We start from the raw sequence: 7869 nt of genomic DNA, 5'->3' as shown, positions 1-7869 counted from the left end.
GAAATACAAACCTATATCCATACCGTGACAACTCTACCCATGAACTCTACCAAATCCGAGCGGAATTTACAACAAGGGCGGCGGATTTGCATTCATTGTCAAGGCTAGAATTTACCGGGCTTTAATAATTATTAATAAGTCATATTGGCAAATAATTTCCATTCCAATGATGCAATTAGGAACATAAAACATCAAGGAATAGCATACACACAAAAAAAAAACTTGGTAAAATCAACTGTAATAATTGTCAAACAGGCCCCAACCAGCAAAATTGTCAATTCTACTAAGTAAATAGTCATTTCACAACAACAAAATACACAATACACAAAATACAATTAGCAAAGACACAAACCCAAAGCAAAAACAAAATACACGTAACTATTTTTATAGTTACGTAACTATCTTTGTTGGTCAATTTTACCAAGCAAATTTTTTTGTGTGTAAAAATAGGTATTATTATTAGGAAGCTATCGCGAAGTATATTTAAAGAATTAATTTTTATACTGCCGAATTTAAATTCGCCTGTCAAATGCTTGACGGAAAGTTTCCGTGTGAATTTTTCGGAAGTTAACCTAGTGACAACGAGGGATATTTGAATCCTTGCAGTTCTTTCGGAAGTGAGTCCTGGAACAGGTCTGGGAAATTCGATTCCGTGTGAATCTTTCGGAAGTGAAAACTAAAACAGGGCCGAATAACTGTAAGAGAGCCAGATCAATGTAAGTAAAAATAGGAGAACAAAATGTGAATAGACTTTGTACAGCGCCTCACGTGATGCTTCCGTGGCGCAGATACACTCAAAAAAATTTTTTTCCTAAATTTTAGAAAATCGCCATAAAATGAAATTTTTTCTTAATTTTAGAAAATTTTCTGAATTTTAGAAATTGTTTTCTTGAATCTAGGAAAAAAGACCATAAAAACAGAATTTTATGAAAAACCTTTCTAAAATTTAGAAAAATGATTTTTTTTCTTAAATCAATGGTGTTTTTTCCTAATTTGCTCTCCAAAAGTTTTTTTAAATTAATGGCGATTTCGCCATTAAATTAAGAAAAAATGTACTTCAGCCCTTCCTAGAATCTAGAAAGTCGCCATAAAAAATACGGTAAATTTTTCTAAATTTTAGAAATTTTTCTGAATTAAAAAAAAAAATTTTCTTGAAAACAGAAAAGTAGAATTAGAAAATCACCATAGATTTAAGAAAAACTTTTTGTATTTCTTTTATGCTTCTCACTCTTTCTTCGAAACGAAAAAGAAGAAGACAAGGGGTTAGACCGCGGCGCGTTGCGACGACAGTTTTTGGCGTATGTATGTATATGTTTATGTGTGTTTGTGCGTATGATCGAGAATTTTCTTGCGCGTACCCACCGGGAAAATTCCTCTGGAAAATAACATATTTTCAAGAGGTTTCTCCATAGAAGCGGAAGGGACTAAACCTCATTCACCCCTTACATTTCTTCCATCTCTGGTTTCAAAATACACGGGGGTGACACAAAAAGTAAGGGGGAAATGAGGTTTCTATCTGGATCTCTGGCAGAAGAATGCAGGACAAAATCCACGGGTTTTTCAACTTCCCGCGTTATAGATTTTCCACACGTAGCCAGTTATGGTTTTCCTCCACTTGCAATATCTGTTTTTCTACACCCTCCCAGTTTTGGTTTTTCCAGACCCTCGCAGTTTTGGTTTTGCACTGCTTTGCAGTATCTGATTTTCCACAATAAAAATCATGTTTTTTTGTAATATTTGTTTGTGTATTTATTATCGAAGCATTGGAACTACAAATTTTTAATGCATGAAGCATTCCCGGGTTTTGCTTGGCCGAATGCAGTACTTAGATATCCATTTCTTGTCTGTCTTCTGAAAATATCAAACATAATTTAGATATGAATGTAAGACCAGGAATAATAATAAGAGTAATTACCATTATTAGGTCTCCGCACAAAATTAAAGGATCTCTCCAGAAATTATGCCTGGTTTGCCATGGCCGATCATTTACCCTCTGTTCAGTTGTTTTATGTCGGGTATCTATATCAAAAACTATGAATAGAAAAAATAAAATATGACAAACGCAGGCGCAACACTTCTGGTCCCAAGAAGTCTCAGTCGGCCTGGCTGAAATAAATGTAATATTTTGATTAAGTTAAACAACTAAGTTAGTACTGAAGTACTATTTATACAACCATTTAATGAACACCTCACACCATTTACCACTGGTAAAGATTAAAAACATTTCAAGTGTCACTGAAATGCAGAATTTGTGTTGAAGATAGCATCCGGAGGCGTATATTTATTAATGGCGAAAATATCTGTGATACTAACCTTTGTAACGCTGAAATAAAGGTTATAAAAAGACAAAATTCATTTTATCACTTACCTTTTTATTGTTTTTTAGATTAAAATTAACTATTTTCACTTTTTTTCACTTTTTCCAACAAATTTAAAAATGATGTGACCCTGCATTATATTCTTGATAATACCATACAAAATGCAGATAAATGTGGGGTAATTTTCTTTGTAAAGTTGGGTCACACTTTGGCGCCGAATAAATATTTAAACAATACTTTTCAGGGACCGCAATCATTAAAGGTTACGTATATTATAGGTATATTAGGCATTTTTCGTGTTATCAATACCACCAACACGAATTTTTATATTTTAACAACACTTAAAAATGGCTTAGGCCACGATCTGACGATCAAATTATTTTATTTCACAGAAAATGTTTAAAAATGTAAAAAACAACAATAGTTTTCTTTGTAAGTTAATGTAATTCCTTGATAAATGTGATCAAATATTTTAATCGTCTTACCGTGGCTTTTCTCTATAATTTGGTTGAATCCCACATTCATCCTTATTATTATTAGAAAAATGTTGAGTAAAATAAATTAATATTATCATTATAGACATTATGATAATAATGTTATATAGTTTAATTTTTTTGATTAACAATTATTAATATTTTTTCTACGACTTTTAAAATTACTAAAAATTAAAACTAAATGTGAGAACAAGTCTTTTGGTTTTGGTGTAAATCATAGGATTTTTGAATATTATAAGTTGGTGATTTTTTTGTTAAATAATATTATAATCGTAGTGCCACAGAAATCACACAGCGCATAAATGGCCTGATATTGATGCTACTCAGAAACCCACCCTCATTTAGCGCTCAGAAATTATCTATCCCTACACCGCCGCCTGCAAAAAGGAACAGGATTTCAAGAACACAAAAACCAACTTCTCACATTCCCGCTGGGTAGCTGTAACTTTTATTGCGTTGTTGTTTTGGAAATGCAGTCTCTCGCGAGAGAGTTGCTTGTGTTGCGCTGCATTTTGAACCCTTGTGCTCAGTTTTGGATGAGCATTGCAAGTAATAAGTTTGTGTTGAGCCTATTTAAGAAAGTTAAAGTGCGATCCCTCTAAGAGGCAATTAATAGGTAAGCAATTTAAATAAATTTAAATATAAATTTGGTAAGTGTGTGAAAATTTATGGTAAGCAAAGGGCATACTATTGCAGGCCGCAAATACCATCCTTCTCTAATATTAATTTTTATTTTCGATTGCAGGAATAATTTTAATTTCAGGTATTGTTGATAATTTGGCAGTAAGTAAGTAAATTTTAATAATAGGTAATATATTAAATACCTACTTAATATTAATATTAATAATATTTTATCTTTTTTGTTTTCTTTTCTCTTTTTTGTTTAGGAAATATTTATAATGTCATTTTTATCTTTTTTTGTTTTTTTTATATTTTTTGTTTTGTTTTCCTTTTTTGTTTAGGAAATATTAATAATTTTCTTTTCATATTTTTCATTTTCTTTTCTCTTTCTTGTTTAGGAAATAAAATAGTAAAATAAATATGTATACATTTTATTAAAATAAAGAAAATTTTCTGAAAATAAAAAAAGTCCTTTCTTATTTTAAGAAAAAAAATTCTATTTTCAAGAAAAGTACTTTCTGGATTTAAGGAAATTTTTCGCAATTTTATGGCAATTTTTCTTGATTTTAGAAAAGTATTTCTGCTTTTCAGAAATTTTTTTCTAAATTTTAGAAAATTCCTTTCTAAAAAATACGGTAAATCGCCATCGACTGAAATTCATGGCGAATTTCTTGATTTAATGGCGATTTCGGGCTGTTTTTTTTTTGAGTGTAGTAGAGTGCTTGACTGCAAACTGTGAGGCGTGCGGTTAGCGGTTCGATTCCCGCGTGCGGCGGCGACCAAGATGTTTTTCTCAAAATAGTAAGTTATTCGGTTTTTATATTTATAATTTGTAATTTGTACACTCATTTCAGTTATTATTACATTTCCAATTTGAAACCACCCATGTGCTTAATTAAAGGAAATTCAAATAAGGTGACAAACAAGAACGAAAAAAAACAACACAAAGGCCGTGGCGTCACAGAAACAACCAGGTATAATTCCGAAGCAGCTTCGCCTGCGGAAATTAAAATGGAAAACTAAGCATACCTTACCTTTATATTTGTTTTTTTTTTACATTTATAAAATTCTTTTTTTTAAGAGAAAGATTTTATAATAACTTTTTTCCTTAATTTCCGTAAAAAGCAAACTACTTAAGAAATATATAAAAACTTGCACAAATCCTTACATTAATTTTCTTCATAACATTAGTAGGGGAGAGTGGGGCAATTTCGTCAGCATTTTTTAAAAGCTATTTTTTGTCCATCTTGAGACACGTTATTATATTTCTATTTTTATTGTTGAATGCGGTTAGCACCAAGCTTTAAAATGTGACATTCCCCTTTTTTTTATTTACCTTGGTGATTTATAAAAAATGAAAAAGCAAAACCAATATACTGGGGCAATCCTGCCACATAGGGGGGTAAAATCGCCACACCACTGGGGCAATTTCGTCACCTGAAAAATGTAGGGAACTGATCACACTGATCAAGCGTACCATTTTTGTTGACGTCCTATATTTGTTGCTGCTGCCGGTAGTCTGTTCGTTAGCCAGATCGTCAAATAAAAAAAGATGTATCTAAAATAGGTGCGAATTTACCCTAAGCATAGGGTGGCAAAATTTCCCCACACAGTACTTTTTTAGAAATAATTATTTTTCTTCCGAAATTAGGTGCGAAGTTAAACATCACTAACGTAGAAATGCACATAATAGCACTGTGTATTATACAAAAAAACCTGTATCTTATCCCTTTTCAATTGTGGCATACAGAAAAAATTTCGTCGAGAACTAAATGGAGCTTTTGAACTATTAAAACACATTTAATATTATAGCTTAATTATCTTGGCCTTCTGTGCAAAAAAAACGCATTGGTTGTGTCTGGCCGTCTTGAAGGACTAAAACAAAAAAATTATATATTTTTACGACTTATGGATTCCGAGATATTGCAGGTGACGAAATTGCCCCTGTGACGAAATTCCCCCACTCTCCCCTACTTTGTGTACGTTGTGGTTAACCGATTTCAACCATAAATGACTAATTTTACAGGTAATAGAATGCCCTCCAACTTTCTTATACACTGCATTGAGTTCCATTCATTAGTTTAGAAGCTACACTTCGTCAAAGTTGTAAAAGTGAGAAAAAATGCAAAAACGCTGGCATGCTGGAAATCCGTTAACCACAACTCAAGTTAGAAATTAAAAAAATGTCAAAAACGTTTTTTACACTTAAAAAAAAATTTTATCCATAAAAAAAATTTTAAGTGCCATTTTCTTAATCAGGAAGACGTTCCTTACCAGAAAACAAAGGTTTCATTCATGGTATATTTCATCGATTTATTTTTGTAAACTGGTAATAGAAGATAAGGAAGGCAGGTGGAAGGGGATGCCGTGAATCAAATTGTTTAAACATTTCCATTTGATTTGAATATTTAGTTTTTTTTAATACTTTCAATTTTAAAACAAAAAAAACTATAAGAAAATGTCTTCGATCTGATGTAGAAATGTAAATGAAATTTTTTGTATGCAAAAGGATATCAGTATTATCATTAATTTGAATTTAAACGAATCTAGGGATTGTGTTTATAAAAAACTCATTTTGTGGCTTTCATATATTTCGTCCATGTGTGTGTGCAACGGAGCGAAATAATGTTTTTTACAAATCAACAATTCGTCAATATCTCAACGTTTGAAAACTAATAAATAGTTTGCTGATCAGTTTTTTGCATTATAAAAACAAGAAAGGAAGCTAGCCTCGGCCAGCCGAAGCTTATATACCCTGGCAGATCATTCCCATTAACTTACAAATAGTAAAAACTTTAAATTTCGTATTGTTTTGACATTATTGTTTCTATCCTTCCCTATGGCAGCTATATAATATAATCGTCCGATTTTTGTTAAATTTAATTCAAAACTCTGAAATTTTAAAGGAAATCATATCCTAGAGTATAAGAGAATACAATATAAACCAACGGTGCTATAATTTGTTTCCAATTAATTTCCCATTAATTTTTCGATCGTTCCTATGGTAGCTATATGATATAGTCGTCCGATGTTGATAAAATTAAAATTGAAATTCGGAAATTTTTAAAAAGAGTCATGTCCTAGAGTAGAAGAAAATACAATAAAAAACAAAAAGCTAAAATTTATTTCTTATTACTTTCCCATTAATTTTCCGATCTTTCCTATGGCAGCTATATGATATAGTCGTCCGATTTTTTAACAATTTTATTCGAAATTTGGAAATATTTAAAAAATAATATTTCCAAGAGAAGAAGGTTTTATTTCAAAAAACACCGAAGCTAGAATTTTTTTAGCGTTTCCTTCCTTTGCACTATGGGGTATTTGACCTGTTTTTTTGGCATTAATTAATAATTCCAAAACAAAGCAACTTTTTTGAGTTTGGTTTTTTGAAATATGTTTATAATAATTAAATACATCTTTTTGAACAAAAATTAAACACTATAATAAATTTATTCAAAAAAAAAGAAATTTTTTTTTATAAACCATACAAAAAAAAATTTTTCTTTTATGGTTTCTAATAATGAAGAAACATATTAAAACTAACAAAAAAACATTTTTTTGAAAACTTTCTTCTTTAAAGAGATATTGACTTTTTCCTGTAAAATCCGACATTTTTGTATGCCAAATACTGGATATGCCGTATAAAAAAATATTTTCCATGAAAATAAGACGCGGAATGTTTTTAAATCAAATATAATGTTATGGCGAAGACTTTTGCATTAAATTTATTTAACATTTCATCTTACAAAACAAGAAGAAGACAAATAAAGTGTTAATTTGACCATTTTTGGCAGTGCCGTAAAAACTGAATTTCTCTTAAAGTCGCAAAAGTGCACATTAAGACTGGCTGTCCCGAATCGAGAATTGACCCCCCTTTAACCTCAACCCACAGGCTCAACAAATTTCAACATTTCTTCTAATCTCTATTCCAAGTTGAGCTTTCTTTTTCCAAACCTTTAAGAGAGACTACTTGGTATATGAAGCCATTGCTACAAATACACTCACGAAATAAGCATCACAGTAGTATTTACAAGAAGTAAGGACAGTTTTAATGAATATCCATTTCAAGTTTTATGGTTCTACGTCTTGTCGTTGAAGAGATATTAATTTATATATGCACTTGCTGCGCCTGACTTTAACAGCTCTTATTTTAACATTGGACTGTTAACTTAACATTTGCGGTATGTAACATTTCATTTTGATCTATTCTTAATACGTTTCCAATAATGTTTCAAAAATTTAAATACTTGTAAAAAACATATTTATGCCAAAAAAACAGGTCGAATGCCCCATAGTGCTTTGGTAGCTATAAGATATAGTTGTCCGATCAGGTCGGTTCCGACTTATATACTACCTGCAATAGAAAGAAGACTTTTGGAAAAGTTTTAAGCCGATAGCTTTAAAACTGAGAGACTAGTTTGCGTAGAAGCGGACAG

The 7869-nt window shown here is 31.0% G+C and overlaps 1 long non-coding RNA gene across 6 annotated transcripts; it reads right to left on the bottom strand.

Annotated features, from left to right (window-relative positions):
- Positions 1–1723: 1723 nt before the first annotated feature.
- On the bottom strand, positions 1724–2534 carry LOC138913453 (uncharacterized). 6 transcript variants are annotated; one of them, XR_011419211.1, is made up of 4 exons: positions 2369–2528; positions 2175–2235; positions 1916–2106; positions 1724–1851 (listed from the first exon to the last, which is right to left on the bottom strand). It is a non-coding gene; the product is annotated as an uncharacterized lncRNA (long non-coding RNA). The 6 variants fall into 6 exon arrangements; XR_011419209.1 differs by having other exon boundaries at positions 1916–2235; positions 2369–2534; XR_011419210.1 differs by having other exon boundaries at positions 2175–2481.
- Positions 2535–7869: the final 5335 nt, after the last annotated feature.

Source organism: Drosophila takahashii, chromosome 3R (genome assembly GCF_030179915.1).
Source record: "Drosophila takahashii strain IR98-3 E-12201 chromosome 3R, DtakHiC1v2, whole genome shotgun sequence".
NCBI lineage: Eukaryota > Metazoa > Arthropoda > Insecta > Diptera > Drosophilidae > Drosophila > Drosophila takahashii.
The sequence above is the reverse complement of the archived record's forward strand: the minus strand, read 5'-3'. Positions and strand labels throughout refer to the sequence as shown.